The sequence below is a fragment of the Lissotriton vulgaris genome, unplaced genomic scaffold (genome assembly GCF_964263255.1).
Source record: "Lissotriton vulgaris unplaced genomic scaffold, aLisVul1.2 SCAFFOLD_352, whole genome shotgun sequence".
NCBI lineage: Eukaryota > Metazoa > Chordata > Amphibia > Caudata > Salamandridae > Lissotriton > Lissotriton vulgaris.
The window spans coordinates 365,023-387,500 of record NW_028245114.1 but is presented as its reverse complement, the minus strand read 5'-3'; the positions used below and the strand labels follow the sequence as shown (position 1 = coordinate 387,500).

Below are 22,478 nucleotides of genomic sequence, written 5' to 3'. Positions count from 1 at the left end.
ACTTCTGTTATGAAAGCACTTTTCTAGTAATTCTGTGTAGTGGAAACAAACATTGTAATCGGATGAAAACAAAGACGACGACTTTACTCGGTGATGTGCAAATGGTAAATATTTTTGTTGGAATCCGATTTCCGCACATTATTGTTTTCACTGTGTACAGTTTTATCAGTAAACTGCGTTAGTGGGAAAGCTTGTGGCCATTTCAATAGAAAATGCCTTTATGTAAATTACAGCGGCTTCCCATCATGCTTTGGAGATGTATATTTATTAAAGGTGAGTTTTTAAACACAAACTAAGAAATCATCCTGCCCGCACCCTAATGAGCATGCTATGGGTGACCCTTGAGGCATGTCAGCGGTCACGTGTACCCTGTATGTGGGATAGATTCTGATTATACACAGAGCAGATGTGTCATCTATTCATTCATACAAAAGAGTTTTTGTACAGCAGACATGCTGACCTCACATACTTCAAGGCGCACTCATGTAATAAGGAAGAAAACGTGGCTCTATAAAATACAATATTTGCCCAGGATCACACAATGTGAGAGCAGTTTATGACAGAGGTACATTGCAGTTAGGTAGAGTGGATTAGTCAAGTCACTAGGCCTGCAGGTTTTATAATATTTTGATGACCTTTCCAGGCCTGCTCACAACATTGCCCTCTGTGGCTCAGTGTGGAATTTGTCTCTCAACCCCTACGTCTGGTTCCTCCTCCACAGATTTGAGCTCCTGCCTTACTCACCCTCTTTACAACACTGCAAGTGCAGGACTCGCAGCACCCTAGAGAGTTCTCTTCTGGGCTGTCTCTGCGTTGCCTTTATCTATCCAGAGATCCGCCCTCCAGCCCCAGCTACAAACACCAACCAGCTGTGAGGTGCATCCCTAGAGGCAACCCACCAGATGTAGTGAGCGGTGCAGGAAACGGGTGGGCGGTAAACTCCGCCAGCAGAGTTTGGAGAGGTTTGCCCACTCCACACTCCACATTGGAGCGCGGTGAAAACTGGCTGACCGTAGTGTGGCGGAGATTTTCTCAGATGTGGCTCGCCAACGGTAAGTTGGCGGGCGTGGAAAACGAGCGCTAGACCACATACCGGCGAGATTTCTCAAGGCAGGCGATCACGACAGGTTGCTGCCGCGCGTGCTGAGATCGCTGGGCTCGAATAGAAAATCTACTTGAGTAGCAGAAAGAAGCAGCTCCCTCTGGTGTGTCACGTGGGTCCGTTAGCGCTCCTGGGATTCCACCGCTTGCGTAACTCCACAGAATCTCGATGAACTTTTAGGTAACTCAGCAGAATTCCGTAGAGTAAACCGCTGCGAATTCGCCCACCCTGAGAAACAACCCTCCAGACGCAGAGTGCAGGCCTGCAAGTGTAGAGTGCAGCACTGCACTCAGCCCTCTGTATGTGGAGTGCAGTAACAGACACAAAGTTCCAGAAGTGGCGTGCAGTCTGAATACAACCCTCCAGATGATGAGTTCAGCACCAGACACAGGCCTCCAGGCGTGGAGCACTGGACACAGCCATTCAGTTTTATATGGACAGCTGATGACTGGAGAATGCAAAGAGCCCTTACCACTCTCCACAGCCCACACAAAGAGGCCAGTAAAGGGGGCGTGGCCACACCCCACAAGAAGAGCCCTCAGGGACACAAGTACTAGGACAGAGACAACAAGGTCCGCCCAACTCTCCAGGCGACCCCTCCCCCTGCTCCCCCCTTACAACCTGGAACTTTCACTGCCCCCCAGTACATAGCAGAGAATCCCCGTCTCCAAGAATGTACCGAGACACCTCCTCAGGAAGGAAGTGAGTCTGGAAATGACAATATAGTAAGTCATACAATATAGTAAGTCATACAATATAGTAAGTCATACAGTATAGTAAGTCATACAATATAGTAAGTCATACAGTATAGTAAGTCATACAATATAGTAAGTCCTACAATATAGTAAGTCCTACAATATAGTAAGTCATACAATATAGTAAGTCCTACAATATAGTAAGTCCTACAATATAGTAAGTCATACAATATAGTAAGTCATACAGTATAGTAAGTCATACAATACAGTAAGTCCTACAATATAGTAAGTCATACAGTATAGTAAGTCATACAATATAGTAAGTCCTACAATATAGTAAGTCCTACAATATAGTAAGTCATACAATATAGTAAGTCATACAGTATAGTAAGTCATACAATACAGTAAGTCATACAATACAGTAAGTCATACAATATAGTAAGTCATACAATACAGTAAGTCATACAATATAGTAAGTCATACAGTATAGTAAGTCATACAATACAGTAAGTCATACAATATAGTAAGTCATACAATACAGTAAGTCATACAATATAGTAAGTCATACAGTATAGTAAGTCATACAATACAGTAAGTCCTACAATATAGTAAGTCATACAATATAGTAAGTCATACAGTATAGTAAGTCATACAATATAGTAAGTCCTACAATATAGTAAGTCCTACAATATAGTAAGTCATACAATATAGTAAGTCATACAGTATAGTAAGTCATACAATACAGTAAGTCATACAATACAGTAAGTCATACAATATAGTAAGTCATACAATACAGTAAGTCATACAATATAGTAAGTCATACAGTATAGTAAGTCATACAATACAGTAAGTCATACAATACAGTAAGTCATACAATATAGTAAGTCATACAATACAGTAAGTCATACAATACAGTAAGTCATACAATATAGTTAGTCATAAAGCAACACCAACAGCTATTGACCTAATGCTGAGGAAGGTCATCGGGGTTTTCGCTGGGGAGATGGAGCGCACTGAGAGGCGCTTATCAATGACACCAACAACTATCCCCCTCACACCCACACACACTGGGACACTAAACGTATGCGAGTCATCACCAAATGGCCGTCCGGACAACTCACTTGAAGCCAACCAGTAATAGACGTTGGGGTAGAGACAGACAGGGCTGATATGAGAATACCCAGAAATAGATGTAAAAAACGGGGTAATAAGAACACACATCCCAGAAAAGTGAATCAGCCCATTATGGGCGACAAGGTAAAAGAAACAGAGGGTGAAGCAGCGATAATTGAAGCCTCAAGTCCCTCAATCCCCCCAGGGTGGCTGGATCCTGCAATCTCAGAACTCCAAACACATCTGGAGGCTTTTATAGTCAGTCAAATAAAACCATTAGTTAGCAAATTAGATAAAATTGCTAACGAACTGCATAGGCAGGGTAAGATAAAGGAGACCACAAACGCTAACTTAATGGCAATGCTTCCTTACTAGCAGCTCCCCGAGTCCAGCAACCCCCAGCTAACAATAATTGTGTAAGCAATGAACAGTGAACCATTGCACAAGTTCACGCAGCGCCCAAAGCTTCGGCTGAGAAGGGGGACAGAAGTATGCAAGTAGACGGGAACAATGGTAGCGATAAAGCTCAGGGGCAGACAAACGTAACACAAACACAAATAGGGAACCCTGCAATCTCCAAGCAGGCAGATACCTATCAGTCAGGTAGGGAGCGAAATGATAGATTTCAGGGTCCTTTACCATGCGTAAATTTACCCCCGGAAGCGAGCCCTTTTGTTGTCATCTTTGCCGGGGTTCCTGAACTTAGAATGGGGCAGAGAGAGTCGCATCTGGAACTCAAAAATAAAATCATTAACTGGTTGAATATCCATAGGCCACTGCAAGGGGAGGAACCGGGGGAAATTCTGTATGTCAGGAGGGCAAATTGGGTTGAGGAGGGTATGGATAGAAGGGTGCTCATGGTCGGTAGTGAACAAGGATCTCAAAACAACCAACAGGGGAAGGGGCTGGTAGAACTCCCATTAAGTCAGGACAGGGGAGAACAGGGGGCTATACTAATGAGGAAAGACGAATGTAGGTTAAATGCTCGGAGCATTAATGTTGTGAAAATGCCAGGGGGAGGGCTGAATATAATGTCCTGGAATATAGCAGGCTTAGCCGGAAAATTTGAAAATGTAGACTGGAGAAATCACTTACGTGGTTTTCATATACTAGTGTTCCAGGAGACCTGGGCAGTTGAATCCTCTCCCTATTAAATAGAGGGCTACAAGGGTTTTTTCGTCCCAGCACAAGAAAGTAGAGCGGGTAGGGCGAAGGGTGGGCTAGCACTGTATGCTGATCTTCACCTAGAAGGAAGATGGTCGCTACCATCTTGGACGTCCCACGCCCTTCAAGCAGTAACATTCCAAGGCAGAGGGCTGAGGTTACAGCTGTTTAATATTTATAGCTCAGGACCAACAAATGGGAATAATGCTGTTTTGCGGGAACTAGATGGAAGACTCACTCAAGAGGCCGAACAAAGAAGGGGGGGGGGACCAATTGTGTTACTGATGGGAGACCTAAACTGCCACCTTTGCCCTTTTCCGCTCACTGTAACAGTAGATTGGGCCGCTTGAGAATGGGCCACATTTTGAACACAGCACTGAGGGCACAACACTAACCACATTAATGGAAACTCATACACTGGCACATACGATTGACCTGATAGACCCGGGGGTAGAGGGCACGTTTATCCCAACACATAAAGGAAGAGGTTGTTCCTCCATCATAGACTTTATGTTGATATCCACTTTTGCTAAAAATCGAATCATAGAGGCCAGAAGGGAATGGAGCACTTTCAGTGACCATAATCCCCTAATTTTCGAACTAATATACAATGGCCGCTTATATATGAACAAACAGGCGGACATAAGTCTGAGGCCAACGGATCAGGGGAGGCGACTAAAGTGGGCGAAAATTAACTCCCAGGAGTTTTATATAACATTAATTGAAAAAGGCAAAAAACAGGTTGAAGACTGCTTAGACCCCCGAATAGTAGACGCTGAGCTAGTCGAGACATTTGGGTTGCTGACAAAACTGGCGGACAAATTACTGAAAGCAAAAGGACCCAGAAAGCCTATCTGACAACCACGATGGTTTGACACAAGTTGCCCAAGAGCATTAAGGAATTTAAAAGCAAGCCTTAAAGCCAACCCTGGGATAAGGTTGAAGTGGCCAATTGTAGACAAATCTACATAATTAAGCTAAAAGAGAGAAAGGCCACCCTACGAGCGGAAGTTTGGGCTGATTTAAGAGAGGCGGGAGAAAATAGGGATTTCACAGAATTCTGGAGGATCATTAACAGGCCCTGTTTTCAGGATAACAGTACCCCGGTGATTAGCACTAATATCCTACCGGAACAATGGGTTACTCACTTTGAGGGTCTCTATAACCACTCTAAGGAAACAATCCAAGATGGGGGCTGGGATGGTACTCGGAGTTCGGGCATAGATTTCTCACTAATAGAGATAACCAATGCAATCCAAGGTCTGACACCAAACAAAGCCCCAGGGCCCGATGGCACACCCCCAGATTTATACAGAAGTAACACGGATCTGTGGGCGCCAATCCTGACAAGGTTCCTAAATGCGGCTATTAGATCTGGTCTCCCACGATCTTGGTCTACCGCACTGATTTTCCCTATTTTCAAGAAAGGGAATAGGGACAATCCTCAGTGCTATAGACCGATATCATTAATTGACGTCTCAGCCAAAATTCTTGGTCGAGTGATATTAAATGGGCTGATGGCTTGGACAAAGGAGCACCATATTATAGCCGATACAAATTATGGGTTCAGAACGGGCAAATCGACCAGTGATCAATGTCTCAATTTATATTCATTAGTCGCTAAGTACACCAAAGCAAGTAATGGCACTGTTTACATGGGATTCATGGATTTGGCCGCGGCCTTTGATAATGTGAACAGGAACAAATTATGGGCCATGATGTACAAATTGGGAATAGATCCAGGCCTTATAAACATTCTAAAGGAGTTGCACTGAAACACCACTGCTAGGGTCCGCTTTAGTGCCGAAGGGGGGCGTACTGACCCATTTCCGTGCTCAAGTGGAGTAAGGCAAGGGTGCATCCTTGCTCCCTTTTTGTTTTCGTTGTATATCAACGATCTTGAGAGCACCCTTGTATCCCAGAATATAGACTGCCCCAAAGCAGGAACGCGTCAAATTCCGGTACTTTTGTACGCGGATGACGCGGTCCTGCTTGCACGAACATCACAGAGCCTACAACACCTCATTGATGGATTTGTGAAGTTCATGGACAATTTAGACCTGTCGGTGAATTTGAGCAAATCCTTCGTGATGGTGGCTGGTAAAAAACCCTCTAAGAAATTTGTGTTTAAAATAGGGACTCCTACATTAAACACTGTAAGTACCTTTCCCTACTTGGGCCTTCTTTTTGATGGCGAAATCCAGTTTAATTCCCTGATTGAGGAACATTGCACAAAGCTTGTTTCTTCAAACGGTGCGATATTAAATTTTGCTCGCAGGCTGGGTCGCTGGTGTCCCGAACAAGTAATGAACCTATATGGCTCCATAAGTACAGCAAAGGCCTTGTATGGTGCCGAGGTGTGGGGCTTCAGGGATGCCAAACAACTACAGATAGAGGAAGATAAATTCCTTCGCAGAATCCTAAAGATCCCACAGTCCACCCCAGCTGAGATAGCGCATGCGGAACTTGGGACCCCGTATATTACGGATCAGGTGAAGATGAGGCCGATTATGACATGGCTCAGAATACGGGCCAACCCTGAGGCAGAATTGAGTAGGGAAATTGTTGTAGAGTGTCTGCAAAGGGACAAGGGTGTTACAGACCCCCTGGCTGAAGTACGTTAAAAGTACGTTAGAGACTATAGATCAACATATCCTTTTTAGCAAAAGTTGCTGCTAGAAAAATTGGAAACGGTCAGAGTAGGTCCAGGACCCTTAAAGCGATCAGTAGCAGCTCATTGTTTAGTTCACAATGGGGCGGGCACGGAGCCCTACTTATTCCTCATGCATAATCAGCAGGATAGGTTTTTAACGTGTCGTTTTAGGCTCAATTTGTTACCTAATATTCTAGCTCATCCATCAGGTTTTACTGTAACGATTGAGCAGAAGGGTCCCTGCGGCTGCGACCATAGGTCTCCGCAGGACACCCTTCATTTTGTACTTTTGTGTCCATTTTATCGGAATCCACGGCGTCGTTTTTTGGTTGACATTTTAAGAGAGAAGGAATTTCGTCATGCTAAAGTTGCACTACTGTTTCTACAAAGAGCTAATGATATGCGCACCCTTTGCTCTGTTATAAGTTTTTTTAAAGTAGCAGTAAGGTTAAGGAATACAAGAGACTAACTAATCATGTATATAATATTTATTCCTCTCTATGAATTGTATTAGCTTTGCCTCATTGTTTTTAATTTGTTTGTTTTTTAATAGAGTTCACAAATGTAATTTAATGAAATTTTTATTGTATAAACTATATTTTTATGATGGTTTTTAATCATCGAAATAAAAATTACTGAACTGAACTGACAAAGGGCATTTAAAAACTCAATCAACTTACAACAAGCACTGGCAAAGCCAATACATGTGGCCTTGGCAAGCTCCTGCTATGGTTATATTTTTCAACCTATGCTACTATAATAAAAAACAAAAAAGAGGAAATATGCTTCCACCTATGTATGGTAGCTGTATGCTTACAAAATGATTTCAAATCAAAAAATGTAACTAATACATATAATTTTGAAAGAACAGAACCGGAGCTACTTCGGAGACAGGTGTGCTTCAAAGAGGTGTAGAAACATTTTACTACACTTCACAGGGAAATGTGATCCTTGTCGATGTAAAGAAAGAGTACTATTGGCTGCGAGTTACTATAACCTGAAGACATGCTTTAAACACACAGAATAATATTAAAAATTAACAAAGAATAAATAATATTACACAGCAAGGACGGGTGGGCCACCCTGGCACCGAAGTGCACTTCTTACAGGCGGACGTGCTCATGTGAAAGGGGCCGCTCAGAGCAGGAGAGCCAATAGGAAGTGGGCAGACACATTCCCCCAGGCTGTATGGGGGGAGGGGTGGGGCGGGAGCAACATGGAAATGGCAGCTGAAGGGACCAGTGGGTGAAGAGAGCTGAAGCAAAGCTCCTCTATGCTTGGAAGCAAGCAGGTGTTTTTAGGTCTGGCTTGACAAAGCAGCCGTTGTCAGACCTTATGAGAACGTTCAGGAGTACTACTGAGACCACAGGCTCTACCTGCATCCTGGGTCTCCGGAGTGCAGCATCTGATGGGGCAGAAGATGTGTGCTTCCTCATAAAGAGTGCCTGTGTTACACTGTTGGGGGCGGGCCAATGATCAAAGCTATGGACCTCGTTAGTTCATTATAAAAAGTTATGATCAATGCCGTATGTGTGCCATATTTATTGTGAAAATCGCACGTCAAAGCCGACATGCGTTTAAGGATGGATTGTTATCACACTGTACTGAAGCCCGTGGGCAGGTAACGGGGGATGCCACAGACGCAGCAGACAAGGGGCTTGGTGTTGCCCCCACACAAACCATGGGGACATATTTGAAGGGGGATATCCTTTCTTGGGACCTCTTAAGAGCGATTGTATCTCACCTCCCCAGCTGTTGTTTTGTTTAATACATTTCCAGTTTTATACCTATACTAGCTTACCCGACGCGCGTTGCTGCGATCTCCGAAAAAAGGAAATTCAAGGAAACTCGTCATGATAACATTCAATTTACATTGTGTCATTTTTATTGAAACTTATTCATTTTAATATGGAAAACATTTCAAAGTGTTGTTTTAATTTATTTATTTATGGGGTGCCGATATTTTAAAAGATGTTATGCCAGAAACCTTCGCGGGAGTGTACTCAACAACTTGCCAAAGTTTCATGGCAATCGGATGAATGGTGTTTTAATTCTATTTATTTATTCAAGTGCTTGTGGATACACGATTTGTTGTTTTTCCGTCTGGTGCATACATCATTCGAAAGATTATGAGGGCCCTGGGGGGCCGATTTAAAAAAAAATGTATGCTAGAAACCTTTGCGGGAGTGTACTTAACAACTTCCCAAAGTTTCATGGCGATCGGATGAATGGTGTAGTAATGAATAAAGGACAAACAGACAGACAGACATACTTTCGTTTTTATATACATATAGATGATTCGTGGTTACTTTGTGAGGATGCAAACACTCATCACGGTAGGAGCCGGCTGGAGGCACTATGCCAATGCGTGACCGCGGAGTATTCTGCATAGTTATGGATCTGCCTCACAACCCATCCACTGATGCATAATGCAAATAAAAGCACTGTTTGTAACTCAAACGGCTGAAACGTTACTACAAACGCAGCGCGTGCTGCTGCGCAGTAGAAAGTCCTTTGCAAAGGTAGAAAGGGCGACTGGTCAAGTTTCTGTTGCTTATCGCTATGTTTGGGTGTTAAACTGAACTAATGAGGTGCAACCTTTGCCAGACAGTGTTAACAAGTGTAACAATGACAAAATAATGAATTAATCCTGTCATTTATCCTCCATTACTTGCCTTTTCTTGCCACATAATTTAGTCACGGTGCTACATAATTTGCCTCCCCCTTGCCGCATAATTCCAGTGGCCCCGAGTAGCAGTGTATTGGTTATGGTGGCGGACCTAGGGTAAAGACATAGGGCTGACCTGTTTATTATAAAAGCTGGGATAAAGGCAGCAGGCTGGATGCAGCAGATGCTAAAGGGTGACCTGTTATTAATTTGTATTTGGGACCACAGAAAGGCATTTCATGGCATGGGGCTCCCACAGACCCTCATAGCGGGTGGGGACGGGGAGTACACCACCCCCTCGTAGAGTCCTCGGTTCCCCTCTTAGAAGAGCGAGCTTTTCGATGTGTGACTTGTGTAACACGTGTTGTTGTGTTACTGTGTGCCCTGCGGTGCCATGTGTGGAAGCTGAAGCCCAGTACAGCAGGCATGAGTTGGTTACAATGCCAAACCCGGGATGAGGGCTGTGGCACTGACCCCAGAGGTCTGATTATGAAAAGTTACGACAAAGGCAGTAGGCCTGATGTATTTATTTTGAAACACATTAACGCCAACAGGACTTTAGCAGTGATTGTTTTCGCGCCGTGTTACAGGCTCAACGTCCACTTCGCCCCCTTTCTTGACATTCTCACCCCTCCAGGGTACAACCTCATCAGACAAGACAGGCCGATCAAAACTGGGGGGGCTAGCCATCATTCACAAAGCTGGAATACAGATTACCAAACTCAAACCTGCAGAATACCTATTGCTTGAATACCTGGGTGTCGAACTCACTGCCAAGGGCACCTCACCCATCAACTTCCGCACCATCTACCATCCTCCTGGAGAGCGAACCCTTTTCCCCGAAGAACTAACAGATCTAATAACACGTTTCTCCATGACAGACACTAAAAACATGTTCCTGGGTGACCTCAATGTCCACTGGAACGACCCAAAAGACTCCACTGTCCAGAACCTATCCAACCTCCTGGAAATATATAACCTCAAGCAACTCTGCAATAAACCGACTCACATCTAAGGTGCAAGACTGGATGCGATCATTACCAACAACGAACTGGTCTCCCTGAGAGTGACTTCTCCCCTTGACTGGTCTGACCACCACCTCATTCTGTTCAGGATTCACGCACTTATCAGCCTCCAACCTATTTATGATGACAAACCAAAACTCTTGACCAGAAACATCAAAGAAGTCCCTTCACCCGAACTTGAATCCAGGATTCATGCCCATCTTCAACTCCAACCCTCATCATGGACGACCGATGATCCCACTACACACCTTAACTAAAAAATGACAGAGGTTTTAGATCAAGTAGCTCCACTCAAACTCAAACAATTGAGGCGAACCAAACCTGGTTCAACGTGGGGCTGAACGATGAAAGGCGTCAACTAAGACAAACGGAAAGGGCTTGGAGATAAACCTCCTCGACATTGCACCTAGCTCAACTTAGATCTGCTCGGCAGGCATACAAAAAACACATTTTCAGGGAAAAGGCATCTTTCTTCTGCAGCCAACTTGATCTGGTGAAAAACAGACCGAGAGAACTCTTCCACATTGTCAAAAGCCAAACGAACTGCACTCCCTCTCAAGAAATCAAAGCCACCAAAGAGCGATGTGAAGAAATTGCCATCTTCTTCACCAATAAAGTCTCTAAAATTGATCAATCCTTCATACAAACCGCGAACCCTCCTTCCCTCTTAACCTGCCCCGTCAACCACCCATGACCATTCAGAAAGAGGTTTTATCAAGGACAATCAGGCCTGCCTCCTGCTAAAAAACAATGCACACTGGTCTGACTTTGAGCTAAAGTCGGAAAATGAGGTCTTCAGTATAATTTATAACCTAAAATCTTCCTCCCACACTATGGACCCCTCCCTTCCACAATTATAAAAGAACTCAATCGCACCATTTCCCCTTTCTGGACAAAAGTCATCAACGCCTCTCTCACCTCAGGCTGTGTCCCAGACTCCCTTCAACTAGGACAAATCACACCCATTCTCAAGAAACCCGGGGCCGATCCTAATGATATTAACAACCTCAGACCTCTCTCCAACCTCCCATTCCTTGCAAAAACACTGGAGAAATGCGTTCTCCACCAACTCAACAAACATATTGATGAATTCAACCTCCTCAACACCTTTCAATCTGAATTCAGAAAAGGCTGCAGCACGGAAACAGCTATGCTCAACGTCTCCAACGATATTCACAAGGCTTTAGAAGAAGGTGACGCCTGCCTACTCATCCTTATTGACCAATCTGTGGCACAGTAAACCACCCAGCGCTTCTGGAGACCTTGTTGAAGTGCTCCTGCATCAATGGCACAGTACTAAAATGGTTCACCTCCTTCCTTCAACACCGCTCGCAACAAATTAAAATCAACTCCTGTCTCTCGAAGCCAACAAAAGTCACACTTGGGGTCCCGCAAGGCTCGATCCTCTCCCCGTCACTCTTCAATCTCTTCATGGAGCCCCTCACAATCATCTTGAAAAAAGCTGGAGGGAAATACCACCTTTACGCGGATGACAAACAAATCTATTTCAAACTCAAGTCTCCCAGCGACATCCAACATCTCAACGTCATTCTAACGGAGATCCAAACGTGGTTCAACGCTAACCACTTAAAGCTCAACCCAGATAAAACGGAACTAATCCTATTCTCTCCAAAAAGCCACCATCGACCAATCCAAGAGTGGCTCAAGAATCGTGTTGCCCTAAACTGTCCCCTCACCCTATCGGACTCAGTTAAATCTCTGGGCATCACCCTTGACAAGAACTTATCAATGGAGGCCCACATCATAAACTCTGCAAAAAGTGCTCTTTTCTCTCTAAAACACCTCAAGAAATTGAAACCTTTTCTTCCTCATGATGACCTGAAGACAGTAGTTCAATCCCTAGTTCTCTCTAAAATCGACTACGGCAACGCCATCCTTACAGGGACTCCAAAAGCTCACCTAGCCCCTCTAAGGGCAGTGCTGAACATGGCCGCTCGACTCATATGTGGAGTTAAAAGATTTGAACACATCACTCCAGCTCTCAACTCCCTCAATTGGCTTCCCATGGAAGGGAGGTGTATCTATAAGCTGGCCTGCACCACACACAAAACCCTTCACTCTCCGGCCCCCAACTACCTAAACAACAAACTGGTAAGAGCAGGTCAAGGCAGAACTCTGAGAAGCTCCGACTCATGAAAAAGAAAACCACCCAAGACCGATCGTTTTCTGGCAACGCTCCCAAGATGTGGAACGCTCTCCCTGGAGTCCTCAGATGCAACCCCTCCTTCTCCTGTTTCAAAAGGGACCTGAAACACCTTCTCCTTAACAAATACTTTCCTGACCAACGTCATCTAACCTAGAATTCAATATCCGAGTCGACTCCTCTCTCTCTTGACATTCAAGGATTGTTGGTGACCGGTCTGTGTTTACCACCTTTTTTTTTGTTCTCTCCCCCTGCGATACACTGTTTACTTATTTTTCATGCTGTATTTATTTATCTCTGGTTTGCTTCCTTACTGACTGCCCACTATGTAATGCAATATAAAACGTTTAAAATAAATAAGTGCGTGGGCTGGCAGTGCCAGTGGGGCTGAGAGGTCAGTGCGTGGGCTGGCAGTGCCGGAGGGGCTGGGTGGTCAGTGCGTGGGCTGGCAGTGCCGGAGGAGCTGGGCTGGGAGGTCAGTGCATGGGCTGGCAGTGCCGGAGGGGCTGGGCTGGGAGGTCAGTGCGTGGGCTGGCAGTGCCGGAGGGGCTGGGCTGGGAGGTCAGTGCATGGGCTGGCAGTGCCGGAGGGGCTGGGCTGGGAGGTCAGTGCATGGGCTGGCAGTGCCGGAGGGGCTGGGTGGTCAGTGCGTGGGCTGGCAGTGCCAGTGGGGCTGAGAGGTCAGTGCGTGGGCTGGCAGTGCCAGAGGGGATGGGAGGTCAGTGCCTCGGCTGGCAGTGCCAGAGGGGATGGGAGGGCAGTGCGTGGGCTGGCAGTGCCAGTGGGGCTGAGAGGGCAGTGCGTGGGCTGGCAGTGCCAGAGGGGATGGGAGGGCAGTGCGTGGGCTGGCAGTGCCAGTGGGGCTGAGAGGGCAGTGCGTGGGCTGGCAGTGCCAGAGGGGCTGGGAGGGCAGTGCGTGGGCTGGCAATGCCAGAGGGGCTGGGAGGGCAGTGCCTCGGCTGGCAGTGCCAGCAGGGCTGGGAGGTCAGTGCGTGGGTTGGCAGTGCTAGTGGGGCTGGGAGGTCAGTGCGTGGGCTAGCGGTGCCAGAGGGGCTGGGAGGGCAGTGTGTCGGCTGGCAGTGCCAGCAGGGCTGGGAGGTCAGTGCGTGGGCTGGCAGTGTCAGAAGGACTGGGAGGGCAGTGAGTGGGCTGGCAGTGCCAGCAGGGCTGGGAGGTCAGTGCGTGGGCTGGCAGTGCCAGAGGGGCTGGGAGGTCAGTGCGTGGGCTGGCAGTGCCAGAGGGGCTGGGAGGTCAGTGCGTGGGCTGGCAGTGCCAGAGGGGCTGGGAGGGCAGTGCGTGAGCTGGCAGTGCCAGAGGGGCTGGGCTGGGAGGTCAGTGCGTGGGCTGGCAGTGCCAGAAGGGCTAGGAGGTCAGTGCGTGGGCTGGCAGTGCCAGAAGGGCTAGGAGGTCAGTGCGTGGGCTGGCAGTGCCAGAGGGGCTGGGAGGTCAGTGCGTGGGCTGGCAGTGCGAGAGGGGCTAGGAGGGCAGTGCGTGGGCTGGCAGTGCAGGAAGGGCTGGGCTGGGAGGTCAGTGCGTGGGCTGGCAGTGCCAGAGGGGCTGGGAGGTCAGGGCGTGGGCTGGCAGTGCCAGAGGGGCTGGGAGGTCAGTGCGTGGGCTGGCAGTGCCAGAGGGGCTGGGAGGGCAGTGAGTGAGCTGGCGGTGCCAGAGGGGCTGGGAGGGCAGTGTGTCGGCTGGCAGTGCCAGAGGGGCTGAGAGGTGTTTGCGTGGGCTGGCAGTGGCAGAGGGGCTGGGCTGAGAGGTCAGTGCATGGGCTGGCAGTGCCATAAGGGCTAGGAGGGCAGTGTGTGGGCTGGCAGTGCCAGAGGGGCTAGGAGGGCAGTGCGTGGGCTGGCAGTGCCAGAGGGGCTGGGCAGAGAGTTCAGTGAGTGGGCTGGCAGTGCCAGAGGGGCTGGGCTGAGAGGTCAGTGCGTGGGCTGGCAGTGCCAGAGGGGCTAGGAGGGCAGTGCGTGGGCTGGCAGTGCCAGAGGGGCTGGGAGGGCAGTGCGTGAGCTGGCAGTGCCAGAGGGGCTGGGCTGAGAGGTCAGTGCGTGGGCTGGCAGTGCCAGAGGTGTTGGGAGGGACAGAGGGGCTGGGCTGGCAGTGCCGGAGGGGCTGGGAGGTCAGTGCGTGGGCTGGCAGTGCCAAAGGGGCTGGGAGGGCAGTGCGTGGGCTGGCAGTGCCAGAGGGGCTGGGCAGAGGGATCAGTGCGTGGGCTGGCAGTGCCAGAGGGGCTGGGAGGTCAGTGCATTGGCTGGCAGTGCCAGAGGGGCTGGGAGGGCAGTGCGTGAGCTGGCAGTGCCAGAGGGGCTGGGCTGGGAGGTCAGTGCGTGGGCTGGCAGTGCCAGAAGGGCTTGGAGGGCAGTGCGTGGGCTGGCAGTGCCAGAGGGGCTGGGAGGTCAGTGCGTGGGCTGGCAGTGCGAGAGGGGCTGGGAGGGCAGTGCGTGGGCTGGCAGTGCAGGAGGGGCTGGGCTGAGAGGTCAGCCGTGGGATGGCAATGCCAGAGGGGCTGGGAGGTCAGTGCGTGGGCTGGCAGTGCCAGAAGGGCTGGGACGTCAGTGCGTGGGCTGGCAGTGCTAGAGGGGCTGGGAGGGCAGTGCGTGGGCTGGCAGTGCCAGAGGGGCTGGGAGGGCAGTGCGTGGGCTGGCAGTGCCAGAGGGGCTGGGAGGGCAGTGCGTGGGCTGGCAGTGCCAGAGGGGCTGGGAGGTCAGTGCATGGGCTGGCAGTGCCAGAGGGGATGGGAGGTCAGTGCATGGGCTGGCAGTGCCAGAGGGGCTGGGAGGGCAGTGCGTGGGCTGGCAGTGCCAGAGGGGCTGGGAGGTCAGTGCGTGGGCTGGCAGTGCCAGAAGGGCTGGGATGTCAGTGCGTGGGCTGGCAGTGCTAGAGGGGGTTGGGCTGAGAGGTCAGTCGTGGGATGGCAGTGCCAGAGGGGCTGGGAGGTCAGTGCGTGGGCTGGCAGTGCCAGAAGGGCTGGGAGGTCAGTGCGTGGGCTGGCAGTGCGAGAGGGGCTGGGAGGGCAGTGCGTGGGCTGGCAGTGCAGGAGGGGCTGGGCTGAGAGGTCAGTCGTGGGATGGCAGTGCCAGAGGGGCTGGGAGGTCAATGCGTGGGCTGGCAGTGCCAGAGGGGCTGGGAGGTCAGTGCGTGGGCTGGCAGTGCGAGAGGGGCTGGGAGGGCAGTGCGTGGGCTGGCAGTGCAGGAGGGGCTGGGCTGAGAGGTCAGCCGTGGGATGGCAATGCCAGAGGGGCTGGGAGGTTAGTGCGTGGGCTGGCAGTGCCAGAGGGGCTAGGGTGGCAGTGCCAGAGGGGATGGGAGGGCAGTGCGTGGGCTGGCAGTGCCAGAGGGGCTGGGAGGTCAGTGCGTGCGCTGGCAGTGCCAGAAGGGCTGGGACGTCAGTGCGTGGGCTGGCAGTGCCAGAGGGGCTAGGAGGGCAGTGCGTGGGCTGGCAGTGCCAGAGGGGCTAGGAGGGCAGTGCGTGGGCTGGCAGTGCCAGAAGGGCTGGGAGGGCCAGAGGGGCTAGGGTGGCAGGCCTGTGCCTGGGCTGGTGTATGGCTGCTCCAGGGCCCGTCTGGGAGCTGCTGGGCGGTTTAACCCCTGGTTTCCCTGACACAACCACAAACACCGCCTGCGGCATTTCCGGGCCTGCTGTCTCCACACCCCGCACAGCAGCCACGGCTTTGGCCTGTCTGTACAAGCTCGGCTCCGCCTCCTTTCACAGACGGGGCTGCTTCTATTTTGGGTCCTGGGGCTGTTTTCTGTCCCAGTCTGACCCTGGGCTGGCTGCAACTAACGTGCCCTTCTCCCGGCTCTTTATCCTGAGACGAAAAGTGTGACCTGGGGCTGCTCACACACAGATCTCTGCAGCAGGTGCATTAACCCTCAGCTACCCTCCTGTGTGTGGATCCTGTAACCAGTAGATCACACAGATCTCTGCAGCAGGTGCATTAACCCTCCGTGACCAGTATACCCCCCACCGACCTCTGCCGCAGGTGCATTAACCCTCCGTTACTCTCCTGAGACTGGATCCTGTGAGCTGCAGGTCACACAGACCTCTACGGTAGCGGCGCTGACCCGCCGAGCTATCCTTCTAAAACCGGAGTCCGTCAGATAGAAAATACCTCAGTGAGTCAAGCACTCACTGACAAGTTCTGTATGTCCCTGGGCAGAAACTGCTTCCAGGGGGGTCGAGAACCCCCTACAGTCACCCTGAAGCCATCTTGGTATGACATGAGCCTGTCCCCTGCACTTCAACTGCTGCTGCAGGGGCGTGAACCCCCTGAGGTATACTGCTGGAGCTGAACCTGTGACCCAAACACAGACCTCTGCAGAAGGAGCGTGAACCCCCTGAGGTATACTGCTGGAGCTGAACCTGTGACCCAAACACAGACCTCTGCAGAAGGAGCGTGAACCCCCTGAGGTATACTGCCGGAGCAGAACCTGTGACCCAAACACAGACCTCTGCAACAGGAGCGTGAACCCCCTGAGGTATAGTGCCGGAGCTGAACCTGTGACCCAAACACAGACCTCTGCAACAGGAGCGTGAACCCCCCGAGGTATACTGCCGGAGCTGAACCTGTGACCCAAACACAGACCTCTGCAGCAGGAGCGTGAACCCCCTGAGGTGTACTGCTGGAGCTGAGTGTGTGGCCCCCACACAGACCTCTGCAGCAGGAGCGTGAACCCCCTGAGGTATACTGCTGGAGCTGAACCTGTGACCCAGACCCAAACACAGAAGCAGCAAGAGCGTGAATCCCCTGAGGTATACTGCTGGAGCTGAACCTGTGACCCAAACACAGACCTCTGCAGCAGGAGCGTGAACCCCCTGAGGTATAGTGCCGGAGCTGAACTTGTGCCCAAACACAGACCTCTGCAACAGGAGCGTGAACCCCCTGAGGTATACTGCTGGAGCTGAACCTGTGACCCAAACACAGACCTCTGCAGCAGGAGCGTGAACCCCCTGAGGTATACTGCTGGAGCTGAACCTGTGACCCAAACACAGACCTCTGCAGCAGGAGCGTGAACCCCCTGAGGTATAGTGCCGGAGCTGAACCTGTGCCCAAACACAAACCTCTGCAACAGGAGCATGAACCCCCTGAGGTATACTGCTGGAGCTGAACCTGTGACCCAAACACAGACCTCTACAGCAGGAGCGTGAACCCCCTGAGGTATACTGCTGGAGCTGAACCTGTGACCCAGACCCAAACACAGACCTCTGCAACAGGAGTGTGAACCCCCTGAGGTATACTGCTGGAGCTGAACCTGTGACCAGGCCCAAACACAGACCACTGCAGCAGGAGCGTGAACCCCCTGAGGTATACTGCCAGAGCTGAACCTGTGACCCAAACACAGACCTCTGCAACAGGAGCGTGAACCCCCTGAGGTATAGTGTTGGGGCTGAACCTGAGGCTTGCACACAGACCTCTGCAGCAGGAGCGTGAACCCCCTGAGGTATACTGCCGGAGCTGAACCTGTGACCCAAACACAGACCTCTGCAGCAGGAGCGTGAACCCCCTGAGGTATACTGCCGGAGCTGAACCTGTGACCCAAACACAGACCTCTGGAACAGGAGCGTGAACCCCCTGAGGTATACTGCTGGAGCTGAACCTGTGACCCAAACACAGACCTCTGCAACAGGAGCGTGAACCCCCTGGTATAGTGCCGGGGCTGAACCTGAGGCCCGCACACAGGAGATGATCAGCACTTCCGTCTTGTCAGAGTTGAGTTTCAGGCAGTTTGCTCTCATCTAGAGAAGTTGGTTCTGAGGTTGGTGGACGTGTGGTCACGTGTCACGGGCGTTGGATATAATGGAGATTCCTCGGATGTGATGGCGTTAGCGAGCGGTGTCATGTAGAATTTGAGCAGGGTTGGGCTCAACGTTGAGCACTGAGGGACTCTGGAGATCAGGTTCTTAGTTCTGATCTGTAGGGTGGTGGTGTGACTCGATCTGTAAGGTAACAACAACACAGAATGCAGAACAATATCATACATTCACCCAGTACAGAGATCTGGGCCTAAATCCGTCGTTTTTAAGCTCACCATGCCATTCCAGTTTGAACCCAGCCATATGCAAATCAGTCTTGACCCTGTGCCCCATGGGAACAGTCCAGCCCGAACTGCCAAGCCAGGTCCTCGCTATCGGTAAAAGCAATATACTTATATATCCATCACAAACCGAATAACCATATCCGCGTCTCGGAAATCTAAATCTCGTAATAGCAAGCGCCACAAGTATCATCTAAGCGACGTGCCGAACGTATCGGTGCCATCTTGTAGTGATCAGTATAATTGAGTACATGGTTCGAATAAGCCATATATCAAACAGTGAGCTGTGACTAAGATTACTCATTTCAATTACAACGATACTGGTAGTCATAAGATCAACATGTTTATCAATTATGATACCACGTTTGTTATCGATGTACTTGTAGTAAAATATATATCGGAAGTACAATCCGGCGACTGTGGGAGGGAATGGTCGAGCACTTAAGAACGGTGACATCAGATATCCTATTGCAGCCCATGCTATACAGAACTATCAGAATAAAGAAAATCAATCGTACATTTAGTTTTCATGGAATAGACCATGTGAGAATGGATATACGTGGCGGTAACAGAACTACTGCTCACACGTAAGGAAGCGCGATGGATTATGAAACTGAGGGCAGTAGAACTTGGTTTGAATATTGATAGTGAGTTACAGTACTTTCTTGGACAATGACTTGATAATTCTTTGTATCTGTCAAGTAACTCTGAATTCAGTGGTTTTTAAGATAAAGATAGAGGATAATATAATGCTTCTTTCTTCACTTATGTAGCGTATGAGACAATATATTCATGAAGCAGGTTGTCTGTTGGTTCACCTATCTTTGATGGATATTCAATACTGTTCAACTGTTGATGAATTATATATTTAATGATATCCCTCATACTGGTAATTTTGTAATAGGATAACCTTTTTGTAATGTTCTTCCATTGACCATGAATCATATATTGCTTGGATCTTATTGTTAATTTTGTAATTCTAAAGGACCATGAATCTATTGTATGTATCTTGCTGCTTTTGTAACTGTGACCAATATCTGAGTTTACAGTAATATATTGTTTTCATATGTTACACTCTCTCTTTCTGTTACACTTTCTATTGCTGTTATATCTTCTATTTTGTATTATGTCTACACTCTGGGCTTATCTGTTTTTGACTTTAACCCTTGCTAACCATTCCTTTCATTTTACTATTTAGGTATTGCCTATTCAGTTGACTTCCTAGTTACTTTCATTACTATTATTTATAATAGTATTACGATATTAAGAACGTAGTTTTTGACTGATATAGTCATTTATGTCTTCTGATTATGTTTGATATATGGCTTATTCGAACCATGTGCTCCATTATACTGATCACTACAAGATGGCACCTTTACGTATGGCACGTCGCTTAGATGACGCTTGTGACGCTTGCTATCACGTGATTTAGATTTTCGAAACGGGGATATGGTTATTAGGTTTGTAATGGATATATAAGTATTTTGCTTTTACAGATAGTCTTTGGAGTCGCTTGTGTCCTTGAGCAGACTTTGACTGAAATAGTCATATACACTTTCTGATTATGTTTGAAATATGGCTTATATGAACCACGTACTTGATTACACTGATCACTACAAGATGGCATCTATTTAATATAAGTACGGTACATCGTTTAGAAGAGGCTTGCAAAGTTAGTTATCGCGAGATTTTGATTTCCAAGACGTGGAAATGGTCAAGAGGTTTGTGTTGGATACATATTGATATCGATTTTACCGGTAGATATTGTAGTAGCTTATGTCCTTGGGCATCTATTGGATGCTTTACAGTTTAATAGTTGCGTATGTGAATATATTTACTATGTTTTTAAGCTAATCTACTGACGGACCACTCCAAGATGGCGACAGTTTTGTAAACATATATATAGCAATGTAAAGATGACGCTTATGGTGCACGCCGTCAAGGGAATAGGACTACCGAGACGCGGTAATCCGTACAGGTACGGAGATGATCGTTAAAAGATTAATATAGGAGATTTTATGGGCAATGGAGGAGTATTGTGGTTATACTTTGTTATAGTCCGACTATACAGGGCTCATTTTCTGTTTTTTTGGAGTGATTTAACACTTATGTTTGTTTACTATAACAAACGGTTTGACCTGCGGTTCCTTTTTTTTAATTGTTTTTATTAACGATTTTTACATCAGTTTATTCCCCCTCAACGCCCTCCTCCCCCGCACAGGACGATTCAAGACAAAAAATGTAAATCAATGCAAACAAAAGCAGTCTTTTCTACACGACAATAATCCATGCTTACACTTGTTTATATGCTTTTCAAAAAGAAAAAAAAGAAAAAAAAGGGAAGACAGAGAAAGTAGAGAATAAATGAAAAACCAAACCAAATATACCATGTACGAAGGATACGAAAAGCAGGGTATAAAAGGTAGAAAGGAAAAAAAGACATAAGCAAGGAAGGGATTAACATAACAGCAAGCCTGATCTATCCTAGACTTGCGGTTCCAATTGTGTTTTTATTTTACGTAGGCCACGAACTCGTGAATCGCTGTTATTCTAATTTTGCATGTTACCTCGAATTTATTTGGAGCTTGCTGATGAGATACTTCTCTCCGCATTGGAACGCAATGCCAAAGGTGAGATTATTCTATACCCTCACCATTCATACTTTGTAATGTGTTTGGGGTGTCTCATTTGCTTATTTGCTGTCTTATCTTACGTTCCCGGTCTTATATTACGTTCCCAGTGCTCTATGGTTATGCAGTTGGTAGCCTGGACATTCTGTTTGCTTGTCTCCGCGCCTTGACGCCCTTCGGGGCTAAGTTTGCGCGTTACAAAAACGCTTTCATTCATTATCTCACTTCAGTTTATAGATACCTTAGCTCGACCTTACATTATCGTGTTCGAACTTTGGACACAGTATTTGATTCTCGTTAAGAAGAAGTGAACAAGGCACAAGGTGAATATTTAGACTCATATGCACCTATAAGTCGCTCCTATGGTATGCCTCGACAATCCTGGAGGCAGAGTGCTTGGTTTTATGTGAGAGGGTGCTATAGCATGAGCTGAGCCCCTCTGCAGCTTTCGGAACCATCTCCTTATAGCTGTTCTATGATATTACCATACCATATACTATTAAGTGCATTATAATCCTCGCTGTTAATGCTAACTTTGGTTTGACTTTATCAAAACATGTGAAAGGTGTTAAACACTTTGGAATACTACCCCCCCCTGCCAGTTCTGGCGGGGATGGGGGGGTAGCATTCCACCCTTCTAGTGGGAGAATAAACATGTAGTTACTGCTTTACCCAGTTATAGTTAAACAGAGCCTCAGCATCACAAAATGGATGCTGCTGCCACAGACACGAGTCTGCCCTCCTACTGCTGGACGAAACTCCGGCAGGGGAGGCCTGGACAATAGGTTTCCTGTCCAGGGAGGTGCCAGTACCTTCCCAGACAGGCTTTAGTGTATTGGGGCACGGAGGGCTGCATTCAGTGGATGCTTTTCAGACACTGCCTGGGGCACACAAGGTGCTCCACGCATTTCTCAGTTCAAACCGGATGCTGGGGCACTCCAGCCCCAGCTCTGGCGAGAAACTGGACAAAGGGGAAGGGGGTGTAAACACCCCCATCCCAGGTCCTCCCATAGGTGGGACCCTAAAGTTAGTCCAACCCCAAAACTTAGTATAAGCATAGGAACCCAGTCACTAGTACTTTAAATTACCCTGGACGAAACTCTGCAACATATATCCTGAACCTTCGACATTCCATATTGACTGGAAGACGGAAGAATCTCCCTTGTGGTCAAGGAGTGACCATCCTGTTCAAACAGGCACCAGGAAGCATCTTTGCCAGTCTGCATTT

The 22,478-nt window shown here is 48.5% G+C and overlaps 1 protein-coding gene across 1 annotated transcript in view; it reads right to left on the bottom strand.

The window, feature by feature from the left end:
- The window catches only part of EPHA1 (EPH receptor A1), a 174,123-nt gene that overhangs the window by 138,209 nt on the left and 13,436 nt on the right, over nucleotides 1-22,478 (bottom strand). The gene's annotated exons all lie outside the window — the stretch shown is intronic.